Source organism: Mustelus asterias, chromosome 7, assembly GCF_964213995.1.
Source record: "Mustelus asterias chromosome 7, sMusAst1.hap1.1, whole genome shotgun sequence".
Taxonomy (NCBI): domain Eukaryota; kingdom Metazoa; phylum Chordata; class Chondrichthyes; order Carcharhiniformes; family Triakidae; genus Mustelus; species Mustelus asterias.
The window spans coordinates 17,650,298-17,678,002 of record NC_135807.1 but is presented as its reverse complement, the minus strand read 5'-3'; the positions used below and the strand labels follow the sequence as shown (position 1 = coordinate 17,678,002).

Here is a 27,705-nt window from a genome sequence, read left to right as displayed (position 1 = left end):
TCCTGACAGTGGGGCGGGGGAAGGGGAGGTTGGAGAAGTATAAATATGGAGATCAACTCAACACACAGCAAAATCAGTATTTCAGGTAAGTTTTCATTTTTCACTTCACCTGAAGAAGCAGAACAGCTCAAGTAGAAATGACATTGAAATCCTAAAATGTTTATTATATGGGAAAAGGAGGTGGCCTTTTTTTTGGTCCCTTAAACCTGTTCTACCAAGTCGGTTAGCTCAGGTGACTAGGCAGCTGGTTCGTGATGCATAGGATCCCTACAGTGCAGAAGAAGACCATTCATCGAACCTGCCTGACCATGATCCCACCCAGGCCCTATCCTTGTTACCCCATGTATTTACCCTGCTAATCCCCCTGACACTAAAGGGCAATTTAGCATGGTCAATCCACCTAACCCGCACATCTTTGAACTGTGGGAGGAAGCCCATGAAGACACAAGGAGAACATGCAAAATCCACACAGTCATCCAAGGTTGGAATTGAACTCGTGTCCCTGACGCTGTGAGGCAGCAGTGCTAACTACTCTGCTGCCCGAATGCAGACTGATACCAACGGCAGGTTTTAATTCCTGGACCAGCTGAGGTTATTTATGAAGGCCCGCCTTCACAACTTGCCCCTCGCCTGAGGTGTGATGGTCCTCGGGTTAAATCACCACCAGTCAACTTTCTCCCTCAAAGGGGAGAGCAACCGGTGGTCATCTGGGACTATAGTGACTGTTTAAAGGGGTCGGTTAGCTCAGTCGGCTGGATAGTAGTTTATGATGCAGTGTGATGCCAACAGTGGGGGTTCGATTTCTGTACCGGCTGAGGTTATTCATGAAGGCACCACCTTCTCAACCTTGCCTGAGGTGTGGTGACCCTCAGTTTAAATAACCACAGTCCGTGCTCGCTGTCAAAAAAGGAGAGAGCAGCCTATGATCCTCTGGGACTTTGACTTTCATTTTAGATCTTGGTTGCTCCATTTACCTATTTTGTTCCATATCCCTTGATACCTTTACAAACAAATCTGTCTTTCCAGCGTTGAACATTTCAATTAATCCATATCACTCCATATATTTTATAAAGGTGACAATAAAAATGAAATGTAGTGGAATGACAGTTTAACATTTTTTTAAAAAAGGTTCTTGAGTAGCAAAGTATCCATCATGGATTCTGAAATGTCTTTGATTGCTTTTGGCAGTTGTAGAGGAATTTACAGAAATTATTTGGTCTAAATCCTTTTAATCTTGGTTTTATATTTTTCATTTGGCTTTCCAGAGGTTTGAATGAAGTAGGAATCAATTGTGCATAGAAGTTGAACTATGACACAACATGATAGGTTTTGTGCACCAGCTGTTTTTTTTATCTTTTCAAATGTTGGGTACAAGAACAAAAAGACCTGGGGGTGTTTGTACACAAATCTTTGAAGGTGGGAGGACAGGTTAACAAAGTAGTTAATAATGCATGTGTGATTTCTGGCTTTATAAATAGGGGCATAGAGTACAAAATCCAGGAAGTTCCGCAAAACCTATTACAAAACACTAGGTTGGCTCAAGTCGCAGTATTGTCAAATTTTGGGCATCACATTGTTGAAAAGACATGAATTCTATGGAGAGGGTTTTCATAGTTTTAGGGATGAGGGATTACAATTATGTTGATAGACTGGAGAAGCTAGAGTTGTTCTCAGAGGAGAGAAGATTTAGAGGGGATTTGATGAGAGACATTCAAAATCATGGAAGAGTTTACATAATTTCTATTTATTTGAAAGCAGGAGTAGGCTGCTTGGCCCTTTTGAGCATCCTCCACCATTCAATATGATGATGGCTCATCCTCAATCTCGATGCCATTTTCCTGCTTTCTCCCCATACCCTCTGGTGCCATTAAAATCTTAACAAAAACTCTTCTTAAAAGTTTATTTATTAGTGTCACAAGCAGACTTGCATTCACAGTAATTTCATTGCAATGTTAAAATCCCCTAGTTGCCACACACCGGCACCTGTTCGGGTACACTGAGGGAGAATTTAGCATGGCCAATGCACCTAACCAGCACATCTTTTGCACAGAGAGGAAACTGGAGCACCTGGAGGAAACCCACGCAGACACAGGGAGAACGTGCACACTCCACACAGACAGTGACCCAAGCCAGGAATCGAACCTGGGTCGCTGGCATTGAGGCAGCAATGCTAACCACTGCCACGGTGCTGCCTCTTGAATACATTCAGTGACTTAGCTTTCACAGCCTTCTTGGAGAATTCCACAGGTTCACTACACTGTGTGAAGACATTTTTCATCATAATTCTAAATTAATTGATTTATAATTGTCACGTGTATTGAGATGCAATGAAAAGTATTGTTTTTTGCAAATTGTTACATAAAGTACATAGGGAAGAAGGAAAGGATAGGGTGCAGAATATAGTGCTGTAGTTAAAGATAGGGTGAAGTGAAAGATCAGATTACTGTATGATAGGATCATTCAAAAGTCTGATGACAGCAGGGAAGAAGCTGTTCTTGAGTTGGTTGGTATGTTTTTTCAGACTTCTATATCTTTTTCCTGACGGAAGAAGGTGGAAGAGAGTCTGACTAAGGTGTGTGGGGTCTTTGCTGGCTGCTTTCCCAAGGCAGTAGGAAGTGTAGATGGAGTCAATGGATGGACTGGGCTACATTCACAACCCTTTGTAATTTTTTTGCAATCTTGGTCAGAGCAGGAGCCATACCAACCTGTAAAAGAATGCTTTATATGGTGCATCTGTAATAATTAGTGAGAGTCGTAGCGGACATGCCAAATTTCCTTAGCCTTCTGCAAAATTAAAGGCATTGGTGGGCTTTCTTATCTATACTGTCAGCATGGAGGGACCAGAACAGATTATTGCTAATCTGAACACCTAGAAACGTGAAGCTCTCAATCATCTCCACTTCATCACAAATCCTGAGACACTCACTGTCCCCTGGTTCTAGATTCTCCAACCAGGGAAAACATCTTCCCTGCATCTAGTCTGTCAAATCCTGTTAGAATCAGACCTCCTCGTCCTTTTAAATTTCAGTGAATGCAGGCCCAGTCAAACCAATTTCCCCTCATAAAACAGTCCTGCCAACCCCAGTATCAACCTAGTGAACCTCTGCTGCATTCCTCTATGGCAAATATATCCTTTCTTAGGTAGAGAAACTGCATGGAATACTCCAGTTGTGGTCTCACCTCCTTGCCTACCATTCAACTTATCTAAATCACTGTGAAGCCTCCTTGCATCCTCCTCACAACTCACAATTCTGCCCAGTTTTGTCTCATCAGCAAATTTGGAAATCTTACATTTGGCTCCGTCATCCAGGTCGTTTATGTATATCGTGAACAGCTGAGACCCACACACTGATCCTTGCAGTACCCCACGAGCCACCGCCTGACACTCTGGAAAAAGACCCATTTATTCCCATTCTCTGTTTCCTGTCTGTCAAATAAATCTCTATCCATGCCAAGCATTACCCCCGATCCCATGTCCTTTAATTTTGCCCACTAACCTCTTGAGGGGCCTTGGCAAAAGCCTTCTGAAAGTCCAAATACATCACATCATCTTCTGGTTCTCCCTTACCTATTCTATTTGTTAGATCCCCAAAAAACTCCTGTAGATTTGTGAAGTATAATTTGTCTTTCATAAACCTAATGCTGGTTTTGTCCAGTCCTCTTAATGCTTTCCAAATTGACTTTTGTAATGGACTCTAGCATCTTTCCCACTATTGATATCAGGCTAACTCTAATTACCTACCCTTCACCCATTTGAAACAGAGGGCAAGGCTTTTCAGTGGACCAAAGAACCACAGGTGGCATTAAAAAACTTTTTATTCAGTGAATGGTTAAAATTTTAAATGCACTGCCTGAAAGTGTGGTGGAAATGGATTCAAGTAGCTTTAAAAGGCAAATTGGATAAATACTGAAGAAGCAAAAATTGCGGGAATACTGTACGGAGAAAAATATGTAGAAGGCTAACTGGATTGCTCTTAAAGTCTGGTGCAGACTTGCTGGGCCAAATGGCCATCTCCAATAATGGACTATTTTATGATTCTGTATTAATCAAACCACATTTATTGGCCATTGCTCTCAAGTCTCAAGTGTTGGTGGGCAATGTTCTTGAACTATTACAAAACCTGTGCTAATGGCGCTTCCTCAATAGTGTTACGTGTTACAAATAATTTGCAGGACAAAATCAGGCCATTTAGTTCAACTGGTCTATGTCAGTGATGACCGATGGATATAAAGATCTGTAATACACTCATAAATCCAGAATTGCATTATAAATGGCGTATGTTGAAGCTATTGAAAATGCATTTTTTTGATGTGTATGTTTGATGAATGAACTTTAATTTAATAAAGTGATTAGTAGCGCTGTATTTGTCTTGCATTACAGGCAGCAACCTTGATAACACTATAAAGTAAATGAGGCTGTGCTATTGCCTTCCGGAGGTGCCAAAGTTGAACTAAAGAAGTGGTTTTGTGGTGTAGATGGAAGCAATAGCTGGAGGTAAGACAGTCTATCTTTTCTGGCCGTGGTGTGCATGTCTGCGGGAGTCATTTGCTGATGGAATTTCTCTAGTGTTCTTGTGTGTCACTGATGCACATAGCAGCTCTTGCTGCAGCACAGGAATGTGGTGACAACAACATCTGTGTGTGTGTGTGTGTGTATTGACTTGAAAGGCCTTTGTTGTCAAACACTTGCTGCTGTAGCCTGTAGAAGGCTGAACTGGTGCAGCTAATGCGATGTTGGACCTCTTCGTTCATGGTGGTCTTTTGAGAGAGGTGGCAGCCAAGGTATGAGAAATAATGCTTACCATATTCGGAGTGTCTCCTTCAACATGATATTTCAGTGGTGTTACCATCATTGAATTCCCCACTGCCAACATTCTTGGGGTTACCGTTGACCAACTGGAACTCACTGCGTAAACACAGTGGCTACAGGAGCAGGCCAGAGGTGAGGAGTACTGTGGCGAGTAACTCACCACCTGCCTCCCCAAAGCCTGTCCACTATCTATCTACAAGGCACAAGTCACGATGTGATGGAATACTCCCCACTTGCCTAGGTGGGTGCAGCTGCAACAACACAAGAAGCTTTAAACCATCCAGGACAAAGCACCTCTCATGATTGGCACCTCATCCACAAACATCCATTCCCTCCACCACCGGCGCTCAATAGCGGCAGTGTGTACTATCTACAAGATGCACTGCAGCAATTCACTAAAGATCCTTAGACAACACCTTCCAAACCCACGACCACTCCCATTTAGAAGGACAAGGGCAGCAGATGCATGGGAACGCCACCACCTGCAAGTTCCCCTCCAAACTACTCACCATCCTGACTTTGGAAATATATCACCATTCCTTCGCAGTCGCTGGGTCAAACCACCTTCTTGCTACCAGGTATGGGCAATAAATGCTGTCCAGCCAGCAATACCTATGTTGCGCGAATGAATTTTTAAAAAAACGTATGGGAGGTGGAATATTTGGCTGACCACACCTGGGTTGAAGTACAGGCCGAATTTCTTTGTTTGCAGAATTGAAGCGATTGGGTGGCTTGCAAATCTGGTGCAGAGTGGGCAACGACACTGCAATCATCTGCAAACGGTCAATCATGTATATCTATGGTGGTTATTTTAGTCTTGGCATAGAGACAACTGAGGTTAAAGTTTTCCATTTAAGTGGTATTTAAGACTCACACCAGAGAGCTGTTGAACTTTGAGGTGAATATTCATTGTCTAGTGGATTGTATATAGCATAGGAACTTTCACATGGTCTTGCCTAGTCCTGGTCCTGATTTTGACGATGACTGTCTCAGATCTCCCACTTAACCGTTGCGGCCATTTCGTCATGAAGCAATTGCAGGATTGTGGTGAGGTTTCTTGGGCATCCAAATCTTTGGAGCACGATCCACAAAGCCTTGTGGGTTGACTGAGTCAAATGCTTTGGTCAGGTTGATGAAAGCAATGAAGGGTTCCTGGTCTTGTCATGTTACATTGTCTGGCACAAAAACTATATTGGAGGTTCCTCTAAAGGGTCTAAAGTCACACAGTACAATGGAGTGAATTTCCTCTGCCACAGGAAGTAGATGATTCAGGAGAATGAATGTCAGGATTTTCCCCGCTATGGACGAGAGAAAAACTAGTCCTCCACAGCATGATTTATCTCGCTTTGTGAAGATAGTTACAATTATTGCATTCCTCGAGTCGGGGGGTAGAGGTGTGTGTAGGAGGTTTCTCTTTCCTCTCAAATCCTAAGGATAAATGCAGGGCATCCTAATCGGAGCAAAGTTCCACCAGCTTTGAAGATCTCGGTTGGAATACATTGGGGTTGCAGTCTTAATTTTTAATCTGTTTGTTGTAGTTATCCCATCAACATTAATTCACCCATGGATTCTACTGGGGAAATGGCCTGGAGAGTATCAGCTGCCACTATGGTTTCACGGTTGAGGGGTTGCTGTAAATGTTCTTTGCAGCATTGACAGATGAAGCACCATCTTCATAGAATCATAGAATCACTTGTGCAGAAGGAGGCCATTCAACCCATCGAGTCTGCTCCGACAACAATCCCACCCAGGCCCTATCCCCATAACCCCACTTATTTACCCTGCTAATTCCCCCTGACAGTAAGGGGCAATTTAGCATGGCCAATCAACCTAACCCGCACATCTTTGGAGTGTGGGAGGAAACTGGAGCACCTGGAGGATACTCATGCAGACGCGGGGAGAACTTGCAAATTCCATACAGACAGTGACCCAAGGCATGTCCCTGGAGCTGTAAGGTAACAGTGCTAACCATTGTGCCACCGTGCCCCCAAGATGAAGTAGACAAAATTCCCATCACTCTCAGGATACCTGATTCCCATCCTGTGAGTGATGGGAATTTTGTCCATTTCACCTTGGTCTGTAGATGGGCCTGTTGGATTCATGCAAATACTAATCTCCTTGAAGCTAGCTTTTCAAGTATTTACACAAAACTCCTACAAAATCAATTATGCTGGACTGGACACTGTGTTCAGATGGCTGAAAAGGGCCTTCCCCACCAAGTCCTGGTGCCTCCATACTCAAATGACCAATGTTGTGAGAGTATGCGAGGTCGTCACCGGGACAGGCGGTCAGCAACACCTAGCTTAACATCGCAGGAGAAACACAAGTTCATTGGTTGGTGAGAAACTGCTGTTAGGGAGGGTTATCAGGTAGCTTAGAAATAGAAAAATATATATATATTTTTAGAAAGGAGCTATGTACTTTTTAAGAAAGAAACACAAGCAATAGGGAAATAACTGGATTTTTGATTTTAGCTTAAACTGTAAGTACAGAAACTTTAGATGTTTTAGAACCTCAAAACTAACTTAATAATTAAGGGGTTCCGATTGTTTGTCTGACATAAATGAAAAGATTTTTCGAATCTGTTTTATTTAATTACGTCTGGGGAACTCAGTCACCTGACTTGCACATCCTGTGCTGTGTGGAAAATCCTAGACGTTCCTGGTAGCCTGGATGATCATGTGAGCGGGAGGTGTCTCCAGCTAAAGCAACTCAACTTCAGGGATTTGAAGCTTGAGCAGCAGCTGGGAGTGCTACAGTGCATTCACAAGGTTGAGAGATGCATGTTTCAGGGTGCGATTACCTCAAAGAAGTTCAGGCAGAGGGGGAATAGGTGACTGCCAGATAGAGGAAGGGAACCAGGTAGGTAGTGAGGAACTCTCCTGCATGTATCCTACTTGCAAACCATTTTTCAGTTTTGGAAGAGTGAGTGACGGTTCCTCTATGGAGGCCAAACAGAGCCAAGGATATGGCACTGTGGATGGTCCAACTGCTCAAAAGTGGGGAGGAAGTGTGGAAGGGCAGTAGTGGTAGGGGATTTGTTAGTGAGGGGAGTTGACAGGTGCTTCACTGGCCGTAGACATGGCTCCAGGATGGAGTGTTGCCTCTTGGGTGCCAGGATAAAGGATATCCCGGAACTGCAGCAAGACATTATGAATGGGGAGGGTGAATAGTCAGAGCTTATGGCCCATGATGGGACCAAAGACATAGGAAGAAAGAGAAATTTGTCCTCCAAACAGACTTCAGGAAATTGGGTAGGAAATTGAAAAGCAGGATTTCAACGATAGTTTTGACCAGCTTTGACGAGGGGTCATCTGGACTCATCAGCTCTTTTCTCTCCTTACAGATGTTGCCAGACAGACCTGCTGAGATTTTCCAGCGTTTTCTCTTTTGGTTCCAGATTCCAGCATCCGCAGGAATTTGCTTTTATACTTCAAAGATAGTAATCTCCAGATTACTTCTGGTGCCAAGTATCTGAGTATGGGAACAGGAGCATAGAATAAATGAATATGTGGTTGGAGAGACGGTGCAGGAGAGAGGGCTTTAGCTTCCCGAGGCATTGGGACTGTTTCTGGGGGATCTGGGAGCTGGGCAGGTTGCATCTGAACAGGACCGAGACCAACATCCTCATGGAGAGGCTTGCTACTGCTATTGGGGCAGATTTAAACTAAATTGGCAGAGGAGTGGGATTGTGGCACATAGTTGAGAGAGGAGGGAAGCTGAGATGGAATTAGAGGTTAAAACATCAGTAAGTGAGTCTGAAAGGCAGAGGAAGCATAGGCTAGATAAGAAAGAAGTGAGCCTAGCATGGCTAAATGGAGTATAGTTTAAGGTAAGGAGCCTGAGGAATAAGACAGACAAGCTGAGGGGTAGGCACATAGAGTATGATACCTTAGCTGTGACCGAGACTTGGCTGAAAGATAGGCAGGATTGGCAGCTCAACATTCCTGGTTATGGGGTATTCAGATGAGATGGAAGGGTTGATAGAAGAGCTGGGGGGCTCGCAATATTGATCAAGGAATCAATTAAAGCAGAGGAAGGACAATATTCATGAAGGATCACCAAATGACGCCATATGGATTGAAGTAAAAAAACACAAGGGACAAACACGCCCTTCTAATGTGTACTATAGGCCTCCTAGCAGTCACAGAGAGGGTCAAATATGGAATCAAATTTCAGAAATCATAGGACTGATAAGGCAGTAATAGGGGATTATAATTATCCAAATATTAACTCAGAAATTTTTGGTGTGCAAGGTAGGGAGGGAGCAAAATTCTTAAATCGCAGCCAGGAGAACTTATTTAGCCAGTATGTAGAAAGCCCAACAACTGAGGGAGCAATTCTGGACCTAATATTTGGAAATGAGCCTGGGCAGGTGAAAGACTTATCAGTAGGCAAGCATTTTGGAGATGGTGACCATAATTTAGTTAGATTTGGGATAGTGATGGAAAAGGATAAAGATAGGTTGGAAACTGAGGAAAGGCTAATTTTACTAAGATCAGATCTAGGAGCAGCTGGTTGCAGATAAAACTGTCAGAGCAGTGGGAGTTCTTCAAGGAGGAGGTAGTAAGAGTACACAAGTATGTTCCATAAAGACAAAGGGTGAGACCAAGACCAGAGATCCCTGGGTGTCAAGGGACAGAAGCTTGTGAGAGAAACCAAGGGCTCAAAATGGCAGAGTCCCTAAGAATTATAAAAAGTGCAGGAGGCACTTAAAAGGAGATTAGGAAAGCTAAGAGAGTGCATGAAAAATATATATGAAGAGAATAACTAAGGAAAGAGTAGGATCAATTGTGGACCATGTAGGTAATTGTATGGACCAGGAAGACATGGGTACAGTCCTCAATGAATATTTTTGTGTCGGTCTTCACAATGGAAAAGAATGATGCAGGTGTAGACATTAGGATGGAGGACTGTGAAATATTAGAAATGAAATAGAGAAGGCGAGGTGGTACCAGCAGGTTCAGCAACTTTAAAAGTGGATAAATTTGCAGACCTGGATGAGATGTCGAGAGAGGGAGATACCAAGGGCACTGGCAGAAATTTTCAAACAGTCTCTGGCCATTGGTGAGGTCATGATGTGGAGATGCCGGCGTTGGACTGGGGTAAACACAGTAAGAAGTTTAACAACACCAGGTTAAAGTCCAACAGGTTTATTTGGTAGCAAAAGCCACACAAGCTTTCGAGGCTCTGAGCCCCTTCTTCAGGTGAGAAGGGGAGCCTTCCATCTCATCTGAATACCCCATAACCAGGAATGTTGAGCTGCCAATCCTGCCTATCTTTCAGCCAAGTCTCGGTCACAGCTAAGGTATCATACTCTATGTGCCTACCCCTCACCTGAAGAAGGGGCTCAGAGCCTCGAAAGCTTGTGTGGCTTTTGCTACCAAATAAACCTGTTGGACTTTAACCTGGTGTTGTTAAACTTCTTACATTGGTGAGGTACCAATGGACTGTAGGACTGCTAACATTATCCCAATATTAAAGTGAGGTAGAGAGAGACCAGGAAATTATGGGGCATCAGCCTTACCTCGGTGGTTGGAAAGTTCTGAAAAGGGTTCTGCGGAACAGAATATATCTCCACTTGAATAGACACTGATTAATCAGGGATAGTCAGCATGGATTTGATTAATTTAATTCAGTTTTTTTGATTTATTATTGTCACGTACCAAGATATAGTGAAAAGTATTGTTTTGCATGCTATTCATTTTGCGGAAGTAGCCAGGAGTGTTGTTGAGGGTAATGCATTAGATGAGGTCTCTGTGGACTTTAGCAAGGCTTTTGGTTAGGCCCCTCATAGCAGAAGGGTCAAGAAAGTAAGGGCCCATGGAATCCAAGGCCAAGTGGCACATTTGGATCCAAAATTGGCTGAGACAGGAAGCAGAGGGTGATAGTAGAGGAATGTTTCTGTGATTCTATTTCCAGTTTTGGTTTTTTAGAACAGTTTTGGTCTGCTTGTCTAAGGAGAGAGATACTGGCATTAGAGGCAGCACAGAGAAGGTTCGCTAGGTTGATCCTGGGTATGGAAGGATTTAAAAATGGGTTGGACCTGTACTCTGGAGTTTAGAAGAATGAGAGGCAACCTTATTGAGACATATAGGATTCTTAAGGGGCTTGACAGGGTGGTTGCTAAGAGGATATTTCCTCTTGTGAGAGAGTCTCGCACCAGAGAGCATAATCCCAGAGTAAAGGGTTATCCATTTAAAACCGATGAGGAAGAACTTCTCTGAGGGTGATGAATCTGTGGAATTCTTTACAGCAGAGCGCTGTGGAGGCTGTGTTGTTAAGTATGTTCAAGGCTGAGACACATGTTTAATCAGAGAGGGAATCAAGAGTTATGGGGATAAGGTGGGAAAATGGAGTTGAGGATTTTAGCAGATCATCCATGATCGCATTGAATGGCAGAGCAGACTTGATAGGCCAAATGGCCAGCTTCTGTTCCTGCGTCTTATGGTGTTGATCTTCCCCAAGTCCAGATCGCACTGCCTGGGAAGGTTGTTTAGGCTGAAAACCCTACCTTTAAGAAGTATTTGGCTGAGCACTTGAAATATCAGAACATTCAGGAATAAGGGGCAAGTGCTGAAAAATGGGATTAGTGCAACTTTGGTAGTTTTGTTAGTGTAGATTCAATGGGCCGAATGGTCTTTTCTGCGCTGTACAACTCTGACTCTATTACAAAGATGACTTCAAAGCCATTGTTGTGAAGGCTGTGGGTGCTTAGTTATTTTATCTGGTGCATATGAATGTGTTCCGCAAAACCAGCAGGATGCATTTTCATTTCTTTAGCAACCTTAGCACGTTGCAGAAGTGATATAAATCTGAATATATGCTGCAATATCTTTGAAGGCAATTTGTTGTGGCTTCAAGTTATAAAGGGCTTATTATCAACTCGAGGGTCAAACAATTAGATTTCTAATTGTAATCCACATCTACTCCCTTCTCCTTCCTGGCTCCAGCTGAGATTCCCCCTTAACCCAGAATGCACATCTTCCACCCGATTGGCTCATCTTCCTGCGCTGCCTCTCCATAGGGTCCGGCCCAAGCAAGTGGCCCTCAGGGATCACCTCCTTAAAGGGACCATGCTACCACAACTGGGCACGATGCATTTGCATGTTTCTTGCTGAGCACTTTGAGACTTTTGTAATTTTGTGCACTTATTACAAATGCATTTTGTTGCTGTATATCTTGACATTTGCATTGTTGTTAATATTAAATGTCACAGGATTTGACTCTTAATCTCTTTTTGCCTAATGCACTTTGAACCTTGATTAGTTTGTGTGATTTATGAAGCTGGGAGGTACACCCACCTTTTCTGATCCCTGAGGGCCACCTTTTTCATGGGTTGTTCCTCTGTGGTTGCCTTTTTGCTCCCTCCTTCGTACTTGACAGCTGGATAGGTCGAGTTTTAAGAAGGGATAAATTAATTGGGGTTTTTTTTCCACTGTTTACTTTTGTTTATCCCACCTCCATGCAGCAATCACAATAGTTAGAATACCCACTGAATGCAAAATTCAGTGGGTAAGTAGAATGCATGTTCGGCAAGCTGTGTTTGGAAGTGAAAATCACGTGATTGTTTTGGTGGATAATAAATTACAGAATTACTGAGATTAACAATTTGGGGAAGGGAGCAAGAGTAGGGTGTTATGTCCAGCTGAAAACACAGATGCATTGACTTAAGTTTAGGATGTTTCGTGCTCCAGAAAGATTTCTAATTTATCAAATTGACTTGCAAATCCACTGATTTTTTTTTGAAATAGTAAGTGTAATATTAATGCAATGATCAGGTAGTTTATAATTTGTGGAACAAAGACAAAGAAAAGTGGTAAAATGAATGGAGTTTGGAACCGGTTTTAATTATCCATGCCCATGCATAATATTGGTGTTCATCTAAGGGCTCTTGAGTAATACATAAGATTAAGGAAAAAGAAACCCTCCTTCTGCTATTCTTTAGCTTATCCAACCTCGTCAGCATCCTTCTATCCGTAAATCAAATTTGTTGGGGATGAGGTAACTTCACTTTTGCTGAAGGAATTAATATGCAAGAGGTTGATTCTACTGCAATTACCACAAGTGAAGCAGTTATCACGTGCCATTATGCATTGTTTTTGGCATTGGTGCCTGTTGCCATGATCATGCCAGGTGATGTTACCATTTTCCTTTGGTATCAGCTAATGTTTCGTGCATGAATTGCTGTTTAGGGCTTTCATGTTTGTAAGCTTTCTTGTAGCAGAGCTTTGGGTGTCCTACTATACATTTGGCTCTGGCTACCTCGCCATGTAGGAAACCCTTAGGTATGCGACCACCTTCCATCCTGTGTACTAAGCCAGCAAAGTCACCCTTGCTTGAGAAGTACCAGCATAATTGGGAACCATGCCTTTGAGAGGGCTGCTTCATTCGTGATTTTCTCTTTTCATGAGCTACCCAGAATGTGCTGTAGCGAGTGAAGATGGAAGTTTGTTGAGCTTCCTTTCTTGCTAGCTGTAAGTTGTCCATGTTTCATAGCCATACAACAAGGTGCTGAGAACACCGAACCTTAGTCTAAGATGGTTGATGCTATTCAGTGTGCGTTTTGTGACTTCAGGCAAAGGTGCAAGCTGCGTTCCCTATGCATGTATTGAGTTTTGCACTAAGAAATAGATTGTCCATTGTCATGGCACCACAAATGGCTTGACTACAGGGTGGGAGGCAGAAGAAAGGAAAAGCAGTAGTGATTGAGGATTCTTTGGTCAGAGGGGCAGGCAGGCATTTCTGCAGCCAAAGAAGTGACTCCAGTATAGTGTGTTGCCTCCCTGGTGCCAGGGTCAGGGGTGTCACTGAACGGTTGCAGGGCATCCTGAAAGGGGAGGGTGATGAATTGGAAGTCGTGATGCATGTTGGTACCAACGATATGGGAAAAGTGAAGAATGAGGTCTTGCATCAAGAATTCGGGGAGTGAGGCAGCAGATTAAAAAACAGAACTTCAATGGTTGTAATCTCTGGGTTACTCCCAGGGCCAGGTGATAGCAAGTATAGAAATAAGAAAATAGGACAGATGATGTGTGGCTCAAGAGTTGGTGCAGGAGAGAGGGTTTTAGATTCCTGAGTCACTGGGACTGTTTCTGGGGAATGCAGTGCCTGAGAAGGTAGTGGAGGCCGGAAACCGTACAACCTTTTTAAAAAAATATATCAATGAGCACTTGAAATATAACATTCAAGGGTGTGGGACAAGTGCAGGAAAATGGGATTAGTGTGCCTTAATGGTAGTTATTGTCGGTGTAGATTCGATGAGCTGAAGGACCTTTCCTGCACTGTATAAACTGACTTTATTCACTCCCAGTGGGGTATTATTTTGCATGGTCGGGAGCAGAGATGTGACACCTTGTCCCATGTCCACGGTTTTCTTAATGCTTCTAGTTAGGGGGAAAAGGTTACAGGGTTGGGAGAGACAATCCGTAAGTAGCTGAGTTTCCACATGAAAGACTCGCACAGCATCATTAGTGTCAAAGAGCTCTCTGATCAAAACATGCATATTTTTGCATGGCTTTGTCTGGATAAAATTAGAGTTTGCCGTCTGACCTAGTATGCAGAAGATCGCCTTCCATACCTGCAGGGAAGGCAAAGGCCAGGAGCATGGAGAAGAGGATTCAACAAAATAGGGGTGACGATATAAGCCTGTTTCACTTCATTCTTTGCCCTGAAACTATTTGAAGCAGTGCTATCAAACTGACAGTACAATGCATGGCATCATGGAAGGAGAACAGCTAATTTTCCCTAAAGTCTTACCCAAACTAGCCCTACTGTGTAAATACTACTGCACTCTGCTGAGCAAAAACTATCAACTAACAGGAGCAATGTAAAATTATCCAGCAGGTAGATTTATACAATTTTATTTTGCAATTACACAAATTACAATTACACAAAACACTTGGTGATTGTGGTTTGCTTCCTGCTCACAGCACAATTTTCCATGAAATTGTCAATTATATTTAGTGCAATGAAGTGTTTCATTGGGACATCTGGCTTAGTTGTCAGATATTTCATCAGTAGTCACACAGAATTAGATGTAATGGCTGTGGTGGTTCCTCTACATCTGTCTAGATGCTGGACACACTCGCTTGGGCCTGTTCCTTACTACTTGCACAGCAGCAGCCCCTGGCACTGCATAAATAACCACTAGTTATAATGATCCCTCATCAACACTGCACTGGAATCAAAGCTTGGGTCTGCTGGCAGTCAAAACAGAGAACTCAAATGTTCAGTGTTTTGAGTTTGTATTGGTGCTTGTGTGGGATCCTAAACTCTGTCAGATGCAGCTGCTTCCTCTGTTGGTAGGATGAATTTATAATATTGAAAGCATTTGGCAAAGGATTGCCTTCAGGCTCGCTCCTGCAGACATGTGACATAAAAAGCACACTGGCATTGTGCTGCAGCAATCGCTCCTTGCAACATACATTCATGTGGTGCAAATTCATCACAGAAATCACATCTACAATCTATCACTCGGGTTACAGATGTTGGCCTGGCAGTGGGAATTTTAGGTTCAGGCATTTCTTATGAACTCCACAGTTGTCATCTATTAAGATGACTTCTCTGCTTTCCAACGACCATATATTTTGGTGAACCCGGCACAGCTGCTTCTTTAAAAAATAAAAATATGGATGGCCTATGTTTTTGTTTCTGAAGATTATGTTGAGGTTTTTTTTTGCCTCTCCCAGGAGATTGTGAACAGGGTGAGGAGGGAGTGCAAGTGTGATGGTGTGCACCAATTATACAAAGCTGAGGTATGATGGCCTTCTGTGGAGCAGCTGCTCTTGTCATTTCAATAATAAACTGAAAAATATTTCGATGTATGTATTTGTACAACTGAATGTTTAAATCTATTATTTCATTGTTCCTACCAGTGTTTTAATGATTGTACAAATTGCACAATATTAAGCAATTCCTGCTGCATGATGTACTAACTGACATTAAGTGCTATACGTTTTCGAGATCTTGTTATTCCACTAAAATATTGTTGTTACACCTAGTATTTTAATGTATATTACAAGTTTTTAACACATGAAAGGTTAAATCAAAATATACTAATTACAGTATCCTTTATAACTATTTTTGTTTATCTATGTTTGCTTACTGTACTTTTTCCTCTTAATACAATAGCCACTGTTCAAGATTTTTAATATTTTCTCCTCTTAATGAGGGTATTATTCTGCATTTTACTTGTATTTATAATTATCAATAACAGATGGCAACAATTAAGAATCTACATTGAGGTAATTGCTGTGTAGTTAGTTTGTTGAAACTAGTTGTCGGATTGACCCAGTTCTCTATTTGAATGTTGGTGTGACGTGATTAAATTGTAATTGGCACCATAAACTAATTTTAAATAGTGTCTTCTCCCACAACACAAGGTCAATAATACTACACCAAACTGTATGCAAATTGAAAATTGAGGAAATTCTGGCAACACCTCCATATATTGTATTTTGGGCTGAATTATTTTGTGTTTGACTTTAGTTATTAATTTTGAAACTATTCAACCATTATTTTAGAATGATGTGATGGTACTATTTGTAGAACTCCAGTGGATTTTCCCAGTTGTATTTTGCGGAATTGCATTGAGTGGAAGCCAGTAGTGTTTTAAACTTTAAAAATTTTAAGCAAATGACACCCGACAGAATTCAAAGCCAACTCCAGGATTTCAAAACTTAACCTAGCAAGAAGAATGCTACCTTGTTGAAGGTGCAGTGCTCTGCATGGTAAAGGCAGGTATGCAATTCAGCCGTTTATATTTCACCACCTTTTATCTGCCATGGTTCTATATCCCTTCTACCCATACCTAACAAAAATTTGCCATTCTTAGTTTTACCATTTTAAATTCGTTTAGCTAAAATAGTTTTTGAGGGAGAAAAATCAAGATTTAAACGTATGACTTCTAACTCGGCCAAGAGTGTTACCCCCTGAGCCATTGCTGACTACCATTTTATAAATTCAATGAAAGGCTGAAGCTCCAGTATAACTGCCTGGTGACACCTCCAGTCACATCATACCAATTGGAGCACATACCATTATCGTTACTCCTTTAGAGTCATAGAGGTTTACAGCCTGGAAACAGGGCCTTCGGCCCAACTTGTCCATGCTGCCCTTTTTTTTTGTTTAAAACCCCTAAACTAATCCCAATTGCCCGCATTTGGCCCATATCCCTCTATACCCATCGTGCCCATGTAACTGTCTAAACGCTTTTTAAAAGACAAAATTGTACCCGCCTCTACTACTACCTCTGGCAGCTTGTTCCAGACACTCACCACCTTCTGGGTGAAAACATTGCCCCTCTGGACACTTTTGTATCTCTCCCCTCTCACCTTAAACCTATGTCCTCTACTTTTAGACTCCCCTACCTTTGGGAAAAGATATTGACTATCTACCTTGTCTATGCCCCTCATTATATTATAGACCTCTATAAGGTCACCCCTCAGCCTCCTACGCTCCAGAGAAAAAAGTCCCAGACTATTCAGCCTCTCCCTATAACTCAATCCATCAAGTCCCGGTAGCAGCCTAGTAAATCCAGAAGTTGCTGTCAGTAATTCTACACTTCTCCGTAGCATCCGCTGTCGAAGACCCCAGAGATTTCAATCAAATTGAAATCACTAAATTGACTTTTTAGTTATTAGCCTGGCTGTAAAACTTGAAAAAGTTACATTTTGTTGAATGAGATGTAACTAGGTTTTAAACAGCAAAGCTGAACAGCCTCACTTGCTCAAGAAATCTAAATGTTTATAGAACATGAAATTTCTCTTGGTATTAAAAACAATCCACATTTTCGAAATAATACATTGTTTATGATATTTCCGCTTCCATTATTACGGTCCAAATGGAGGCTGTCCTTTTATTTAAGTCTCCGTAAATTCTAAAGAGAAGGGTAATCAATGCATCTTATTTTCTGGTTTATTGTCTGTAAGAATGCCTTAATGTGATTGGCTGGTTGCCTGCTTGATGACATCACTTTTCCTGGATTCCTTTGGCCTGACACCAGATCCAGACAAACCTCAGCATAGGGGAAATGCATGCAAGAGAAATCCAATGTCATTGTGGGCCGCTTTCTTCAAGGTTAGCGGCAAGCAACGTCATTTTAACCACTGATCACAAAGTAGAGGCCCCTGATTCCTAATCCGTTCCATACTTGTGTCAATATGTTATATCCACTTTCATTTGCGCTAATATAGATTCCACCAAGTATCCACTGTTTTGAGTTGAGTGGAGAACAAGATGGATTTTTATGACAATCTGGCCATTTCTAGCATTTTATTCCAGATTTATTTATTTTGTTGAATTTAAATTTCCCAAGCTGCAGTGGTGGGATTGAAACTCGTTTCCGGAGCATTTGTTGAATCTTGATACTATCACTGCCGTTCCCCTCATGCCTTCTCCTGGCAGCAATAAATTGAACCCCCAGTTTCCTCTCTTTTGTTTGTTTAAATAAAAGTTTCATAGATCCCTTGGCACTAATAGAAGTCCAGTAATTAGTTACATTGGTAACATTCTTTCCATAACCAATGCTATTAATGAAATTTTTTTTCCCCTCCTTTGTGGATTTTGTTTGTACAAAATGGCTGCCATATTTGACTACTTCAAATTCTTTGTAGATTTGTGTTTTGAGAGATCTCTAAGAGGTAAAATGCTGTTTAAATGTCAATATACATATATTAATTATACACATTTAGAAATCTCTGAAAATGTTTGATCAAAATGCAGCATCTGACCAAATATAGTATATGGTTTCATAATTTGATATGATATACTGTTGCAGAATTGATTCAATTTCTAGCTCGGCCTGTGGGAAAGACATTTTCTTTGCTGATAGGAAAGGTCAATTGTCGGGAAAGGTCAACTGTCAGAAACTAAAAATTGTTAGTTGTTCCTGAATAAGTTGTTTGTGTTGTTGGCTGTGCTCTGAATTTTGCAATATAAAAGTGACGAATTGCTAGAACCAGACGTTGATTGGAAAAGGAATTGCTGATCTTCAAATTGCTGAAGGAAGCCCTTTAAGGTGTGACGGTGCAAATAGGAAAAGAAGTTAGCAAGTGTGAATTTAAAATTATTTTGAATTTCACCCGAGGAGCTGTCTTCCCATCCGTCACCATGTGAATTTTTATATATGCATACAACTTGTAATGAGTACAACTTCCTGATGCTGCGATGAACAAGTGAGCTGCAGTTTTATAATTTGTTAAAGAATAGACTGGAGACAAAATATTAAAACATTGAGCTAAAATTTGGATATATGATTGGTTTTGTAATATTCCTAGGGAGAAACTAAAATGTCACTGCATCAGAATTTATCAAAATTTCAAATATTAAGATATTGACAATAATTGCCAGGATTCAGGTGGATTCACAAGCAAGAGAAAGCTGCCAGGCCTTTCAAGCCTGCCTCACCGTTCAGCACCGTCATGGCTGATCAATGGAACCTCAACTCCTTGTCTGTGCCATTTCCCCTTTGTTCTGCGATCTATCAGATGGGTCATTCTCCAGTTGGCAATCTGTAACTTGTGGGGTCCCGTAGGGTTCAGTTCTCGGATCACAACTATTTTTACAATCTATTTCAATGATGTACAAGCAGGGGCACGGTGTAACATAGCAAAATTTGCTGTCAACACCAAAATAGGTGGGAAAGCAGGCTGTGATGAGATAACATTTTTACAAATGCATATTGACAGACATGGGGAAATGGCCAGAACCTGGCAGATGGAGTTTAATGTGGATAAATGCAAGGTTATCCATTTTGGCCAGAAAAATAAAAGGGCAAATTACTATTTAAATGGAAAACAGATTCCAAAGACATCTGTGCAGAGGGATCTGGATGTCCTTGTGCATTGAGTCTCGGAAAGTGGGGATGCAGGTGCAGAATATTATAAGGAAGAGGTTCAGAAGAGGTTCACTAGATTGATTCCAGGTTTGAAGGGGCTGTCGTATGAGGAGCGGTTGAGTAGCTTGGGCTTTTACTCACTGGAGTATAGAAGAATGAGGGGGGATTTGATTGAGGTATATAAAATATTCAACGGGATTGATAAAGTAAATGTTAACCAACTTTTCACCCTTTTAGAACCTAAGACAAGAGGTCATAGTTGCAGAGTAGGAGGGGGGAAGTTCAAGACAGATAAGGAGAAGCTACTTCTCAGAGGATTGTGAATTTATGGAACTCCCTGCCCCAGAGTGCAGTGGATTCAAGAAAGAGATAGATACATATTTAATCAAAAGCAGGGTATAGGGCTATGGGGAAAAGGCAGGGAAGTGGAGTTAGGATGAGATTGGAACCAGCCATGATCATATATAATGGCGGAATGGGCTTGAAGAGCTGAATTGCCTATTCTCGCTCCTAATTCCTATGTTCATAAACATTTATCCACCTCCACTTTGATTACTTATGATGATCCAGCCTCCACCACCCTTCCAGAGATTCACCCACCTCTGCGAGAAGACATTTAAAACTGAGGTGCGTAGAAATGACTGGCTGTTTACCTTTAGCCATGTCCCACCAGTAAAAACATCTCACCGTCTACCCTGTCAACCCCCCTCAGGAACTTGTGTTTGACTAAGGCAACCCCCCACTTGAGGAATACAGACCCTGGCTGTTTAGCCTCCCTTGATAGGACAACCCTCTACTTTTTGGACCTGCCTGCTAGCTTTTTGTGATTCGTGCACTGGTTTTGTTCTCATTTAAGTCTGGTGATTAAAAGGAAAATATTAAAAGATTAACATTTAAAAGTTAAAAGATTTGAACAAATTACAGATTTGCCACAACCTGTTGCATCTTCCTTAATCCAGAAAATAATTGTTCACTTTGTTTAAATGTTTGAACAGAAGGAGGGAAGCTTAGAAGTAGGGAAGTAAAGCAGTTTCGCAGGCAGTTGAATTGGCATGTAAGATTTTGTTATTGATATTTTGTACAAACTTGCTGTTTTAAAAATAAACTTGAGATACATCTGTAGGAGATCTTGGATTCCAGGCATCAGTCTTGTAATGCTGCTTTAATTGCAATTTTCGTAAGAGTCAACAGGATCTCTTGACTTGCGGAGTAAAGTTTGGCATGAAGTAAATTAATCTAAAATGCAGTACACTCCGTTACTGCAGGCTAATTCAGGAGCTAGAGAAATGCAGTTGGAGTACTTCTTGGTACATATAGACTTTGTACAGGACAGAAGCTGGTCACAGTGGTGAGTAACATCAATATTTTTTGGAGATTTCCATTCACTTCTTTGTTTTTCTTGCTGCCGTGGCCATTTGTCCCCAATATAAATCGGATTCAATTACCAAAAAGCTGAATTTATTTTTGTAACTAAACAATTTGCAACCTTTTCTAAATTTAATATTTTTAAACCTATTTATGGAAAAGGAATGTTGGAAAGTTAAAATACAAACAAAATGCCTGCGATTCACAGCCTGAAAGGAAAAAACGGGTTAATATTCTGGCAAAATGAAAATGACGGATTTGAAATGTTGTATGTTCTGCTCCAGATTCTGACTCATCTGTGTAATTTTGATTAAGTGTTGTGTCATCTCAGCACAGTTTAGATTATTTAGTCAGTAATGTGTCAATACTGTATTCCCATTGATCTGGTTGCCATTTTCCATTCATATAGAAAATTGATCAATCCTACTTATTCTTTCCTTATCCTTTTAACAGATTTGACAAGGTAAAGACAGTAATATGCCCTATATGCAGGGAACTTTAGCAGGAAATTGTGAGCATGATTATTTAAGTCTATTTGTGTAACCTGGCTGTGAAGGTAGCCAAAAGTTTCTACTAAGTGAAACCTATCTCTTTTTATACCACTTTATTTTATGACCTCGTTCCTGCTGGCTTTAGTACCAGTAGGTGTTTTTTATGAACCGTAGAACTTTGAACAGATTGTTAGACTGGGATTAGAGGCCTACTGTCTTATCGCACTATACCATTACTTCCTATCATTGCTTTTCCTGGGCTTTAGTCTTTTATGAAAACCTTCAATGTTTAGGTCTGTAGCAACAGGAACCTGTGACCTTTTTTATATTGCAGTAATCTCTTTCTCTTGCACTTCCCCCTCCTCCCCCACTGTGTTCAAAAGCCTGTTTGTTTTGACTTAACCCATTTAGCTCAATATTAGCCAACTAGCTATTCATTTAGTAAATCGGTACAACACCTCCTGTCCTGGAGTTCATCCTACAACTCTCACCAACTTCAGCAGATGCACCATAGAAAGCATTCTTTCTGGTTGTATCACAGCTTGGTATGGCTCCTGCTCTGTCCAAGACCGCAAGAAACTACAAAAGGTCATGAATGAAGCCCAGTCCATCACTCAAACCAGCCTCCCATCCATTGATACTATTTACACTTCCCGCTGCCTCGGAAAAGCAGCCAACATAATCAAGGACCCCACGCACTCCAGACATTCTCTCTTCCATCTTCCTCTGTTCGGAAAAGGATACAAAAGTCATACCAACCAACTCGAGAACAGCTTCTTCCCTGCTGCCGTCAGACTTTTGAATGGACCTACCTCGCATTAAGTTGATCCTTCTCTACACCCTAGCTATGACTGTAACACTACATTCTGCACTCTCTACTTCTCTATGTACGGTATGCTTTGTCTGTATGGCACACAAGAAACAATACTTTTCACTATACTAATACATGTGACAATAAATCAAATCAAATAAGGAAGAGCACAACAAAGGCTCAGCCTGAGTTACTTTCTAGCAATCAGTGCGAGAGGCGACCTGAAAGAGACCTTTAAGATTAAGAAAGGTTTTAGTAGGATAGATGTGGAGGAAATATTTCTACTTGTATGGGGCCCAAAACTAGGGGTTGTAATTAGTGGCTAATAAATTGAACAGAGAATTCAGAAGAAATTTTTTTTAATCCATAGGATGATAAGAATGTAAAGTGTACTCCCACCAGGAGTAGTTAAAGTGAATAACATGCATGCATTTAAAGAGAAGCCAAGGATATGCTGATAGGGGGTTACGTGAAGAATGGTGGTAGAGGCTCATGTGGAACATAAATGTTGGCGTAGATCACATGGGCCAATGACTGCTTGTCTAATACTGTAGACTCTTACCATCATCATTGAAAGGTTTAAGACAGTAAACAGTTTAAAGCAATTTGGTTAAATTAGCTATTCTGTATTAGAACAAAGTAAAAATAGAACTATCTTACAATAGTGACCATTTTAATGAAAGCAGCATTATCACCACATATACCCTGACTCCAATATTAATATTCTGATGTAAACAAAGGGTTCTGCCTATCTAGACTAGTGTTGTTGGGTATCATCAAACTATTCTGAACCAACCCCTCATATTGGGGAAGGTACATGGTTGGATTTTAACAGCTTTGTATTTTGTACAACCTTTTTTGAACAACTCATTTTATTACTTCTGCCATTGTCATGGATTCTGCAAAAGTCTGATAAGAGTGGCATAGAACAAAGAAAATTCATTGGTAGAAGCTTGAGCATTTACAGCAGCAACTGTGACTACTTGTTAAAAGGTGCTGCATAAAAACATCCCAAAATGCCTCGGAGGATCATTATCAAACCAGATATGACACTGATCACTGTGATATTAGGGCAGAGCTTGGTCAAGGAGGTAGATATTAAGGAGTATCTTAAAGACAGAAAGAGAAGAGGTGAAGCAGAAAGGGATAGGCTGGGAATTCCAGAACTTAAGACTTGGTAGCTGAAGGCACAAAATTATTCCAGGGTGGGTGGGATAATAATTACAAAAACTGGTTTGAATTGAAACTCTGGCATAAGTATGATGTTTTCGCAACATTGTAGTATTAAATTCCAGTGTAAAACTTTTGATGCCTGTTCAAATTGATGAAGATTGACAAAATGTAAACACATTTTTTCCTAAGGTACTTGGGGTTGTGCCCTTGGTATTTCTGCATCAACTTGTTTGTACATGTATTGTCATGGGAAATGTTCGTTGCTAGTTTCCTTTATTTGCAGTTTTTCTCCAGGACTTTTTACGTAGCAGTAGATATCTAGTCCTACTTCTTGAATAGGGTGGTCTTTGGAGTCCTGTCGACATTTCATCTGCTTTTTTCATGGCATGATTTTACTGTGTCAAGGAGCATGTCCCTAAATTATCTGCAGGGTATAAAAATGTCCCATTAGTTGATACCTTCAGTAGTGCACTCTGCACAATTGCCTGGTTTCTTTAAAATCCCACCTTTTGTTATTAATCCTTAACTGGGGTGGGAGGAACATGAAAACTGGAGGAGGGGACTGAGTGTAGGGTAACAAAGTTTGCAGACGACACAAAGATAAGTGGAAAAGTGAATCGTGTGGAGGGCGTAGAAGGTCTGCAGAGAGATTTGGACAGGCTGAGTGAGTGGGTGAGGATCTGGCAGATGGAGTATAACGTTAACAAATGCGAGGTTATTCAATTTGGAAGAAATAATAGCAAATTGGATTATTATCTAAATGGAAAGAAATTACAACATGCTGCTGTGCAGAGGGACCTGGCGGTCCTTGTGCCTATACTTTCCACTAGTTGGAGTCATACCTAGCACAAAGGAAGGTGGTTGTTTCTCAGCTACAGGATATCATTGCGGGAATTCCTGAGGATAGTGCCTGAGGCCCAACTATCTGTTTTAATTTATTATTGTCACATGTATTAGTATACATTGAAAAGCATTGTTTCTTACACACTATACAGTAAAAGCATACCGTACATAGGGAAGGATGTAGTGTTACAGTCATAGCTCGGGTGTAGAGAAAGATTAACTTAATGCACGGAAGGTCCACCATTCAAAATCTGGCCGCAGGGAAGAAGCTGTTCTTGAGTCGGTTGGTACGTGACCTCAGATCACGTACCAACCTCAGTTTCATCTGCAACTTGCATCTATCATCAGGTCAGATGTGGGGATGTTTACTGGTGAGTTCAGTACAATTTGCAATTCACCAGATAATGGAGAGTTCGTGCTCGCATGCATCAACACCTTTTTTTAAGTTTATTTATTAGAGTGACAAGTAGGTTTACATTAACACTGCAATGAAGTTACTGTGAAAATCCCCTGGTTGCCACAGTCCGGTGCCTGTTCAGGTATACTGAGGGAGAATTTAACATGGCCAATGCGCATAACCAGCATGTATATCAGACAATGGGAGGAAGCCGGAGCACCCAGAGGAAATCCACACAGACACTAGGAGAACATGTAAGTCAAATCCTGGAACAAATTCCCACTCTAGGCATACCTACACCAGATGGACTGCAATGGGTCAAGGAGGCAGCTTGCCACTATCTTCTCAGGGCCAATTAAACTTGCAATAGTTTTAAAGAAAAAGTTTATTTATTAGTCATAAGTAGCCTTACACAAGAAGTTACTGTGAAAATCCCCTAGTCTCCATACTCGCGCTTGTTCAGGTACACTCTGGGAGAATTTAGCATGGCCAATACACCTCACCAGCACGTCTTTCAGACTGTGGGAGGAAACTGGAGCACCCGGAAGAAACCCACACAGACACAGGGAAAATGTGCAGACTCCGCACACCGTAACCCAAGCCAGGAATCAAACCTGGGTCCTTGGCACTGAGGCAGCAGTGCTAACCACTGTGCCAGCCTGACTTAAATGCTGGCCTGGCCAGTGACACTTGCGTGAACACATTTTTTAAAAATCCTGATGCCTTCATATTATGCTTTACAATTTTTGCTTATTCTTGTATTCCTCTTTTCTAGAGCTTTTCTGCATTTGACCGAGATTTTTATATTCAAATTTCTGACTTCTGTGAGAATGCTATCCATTGAGCCACTGCCATCATTGTTTCAAAAATAAATGCAGTCTAAATGTCCCCTTATTCTCCCCAGATTAAATTTAATCACAGTAGAATCCAAGTGGTGCAGTTCAGAAACTGGCACTTTCGTAAGTAAGTCTATCAGTGGTTTTTCCCCTTCAGTCCAATTCCATTCTCAAGCTTGTTCCCCTTACCCTTTTAAATATTTTTTAGGCAACTAATGGCTTATTTATTTATTTTTATACTTGCCTGAATTTGTAGGCTCTGCTCCTGCAAGCTTATGATACAGAATTATACTTTATGGATACTTATGCAAATCCATTTAAAACATTTTCAGTGATCTTAAATTTGTGCCTCCCCATTGTCACCTCATTAACTGGTAGAAATGATATTTCATCTTTTTTTTCAAAATGAATAAACTTGTTGACCATGTGACCTACTTCTGTCATGTTTTTAGCTAGCTGCCCCCGCAGTATCGACAGAAATATCTGAGCTACAGTACTGAAAGGAAATTGAAAGTTCAGAGCGAGCATCAATCCTACTGCATGTTTTTGAATCTGTGCTACTAGTTTCTAAATAGGATTTTTGTCATTTGAAAGATGCTTTGTTAGATAGTGTTAGGGACTGATTACTTTTGTCAGTAATTATTATTGCAGTTCCTAAACTGATGTTGACCTTTGTAGGTGGTTAATTGCTGCATATCTCAGCATTTATGATTGAGCTCCCTTTGTATACATTTTCTATAGTTTGCAGGATATGTGCAATTTGCAAATCGGACTGTGATCATTTTATTCGTAGTTTCTTCAGAAATGACAATTTTGTCAATTTAAATCCAAAACCAAGCAAAGGTCCTGTGGAATTTATGATAAGGTGTAAGAGCAGAAGTAAGCCCCAAACTCCAGCAATTTTATATTGGAATGGAGAGACCTATGCTAGTCTGCCCTTGCCCCAATTATTGCCCATCAGTTTCTTTTCAACATCAGCCTCCATTAAGGCCTTGGACTTTTGTGATTTATGCACAAGGACCTCCAAATCCCCTCTGTGCTGCAACTTTCTGCAGTCTTTCTCCATTTAGATAATATTCAGCTCCTTTATTCTTTTTTCCAAAGTGCATAACTTCACGTTTTCCTACATTATAGTCCATCTGCCAAGCTTTTCTTGGGACTTGAATCTGGAAACTGCTTGCATTTCCAGTCCTGTTCACTGCAGCTTGCTGGGACGAATGGCCAGCAGCTCTGAGATATGACTTTGAGTGAGGGTCAGAGATCCCATCTCCAATCAGTGAATGCAACTCCTAAAACTCGTGAAAATTAAATCAAATGTTTTAAAAGTGAAGTGTTGGTCTTTTGTTTCTAAATTGTGAGCATTCTAAATGCAGGTGGCCAAAGGGCAAAATTGAGACATGATAGTTTTTCTGGTCACCATAGAAACCAATGGCATTTGCATGCTACTTTTATTCATATTAAAACAAGACAAAAACTAACAGTTGCAGCAAAATTGATTGTATCCATCTTTCTTTGCTAGATCTATTTTATATCCCCTAATCTAAGAAGAAGTAGATAAGTTTGATTCCTCAGAGTGCTGCGTGTGGAACAGATTTAGGGCTATGAATAGTGTGTCTGTGCTTGTTGTTGAAGATAGTGTATTCTGTGGTTGATTTGAAACCATGCATTTGATCCTTATTTAACTTGTATGCAGTATTTTGCAAACCTCTCTAGTAAGACTGTAACCATAGTAAATGTAAGTAAACATGATGTTTTATGAGCATTTGATTCAGCTGAAAAAGCGGGTGTGCCATGGAATTGTTTGAAGTGTTACCGAAAAGGTTATGAACCACTGCCTTAGCAAACACTTTTTGAAAATCCAAGTATACCACATCTACTGGTTCCTCTTTATCTATCCTGCTCATTACCTCAAAGAATTCTAATAGATTTTTCAGACATGATTTCCCCTTCTTGAAGCCACGCTGACTCTGCTTAAATGTATTCTATATTTCTAAATGCTAAGCTATTACACCCTTTTATAATGGAGTCTAACATTTTTTCAATGACCTGTTAAGCTAATTCACCCAATAGTTACCTGTTTTGTGTCTCCCTCCCTTGGCAGTTTTCCAATCCTCTGGGACTTTTCCAGAATTTAAGGGTT

At 41.0% G+C, this 27,705-nt stretch overlaps 1 long non-coding RNA gene across 3 annotated transcripts in view; it reads left to right on the top strand.

The window, feature by feature from the left end:
- LOC144495592 (uncharacterized) overlaps nt 1–27,705 on the top strand; it is a 127,916-nt gene that overhangs the window by 12,907 nt on the left and 87,304 nt on the right. For 2 of the 3 annotated variants that reach the window (XR_013498289.1, XR_013498290.1), the window contains exon 2: nt 4,382–4,495. The exons of the other annotated variant lie outside the window; for it this stretch is intronic. This is a non-coding gene — a long non-coding RNA (uncharacterized LOC144495592). The remainder of the gene's footprint in view (nt 1–4,381; nt 4,496–27,705) is intronic. 3 annotated transcript variants of the gene reach the window in all.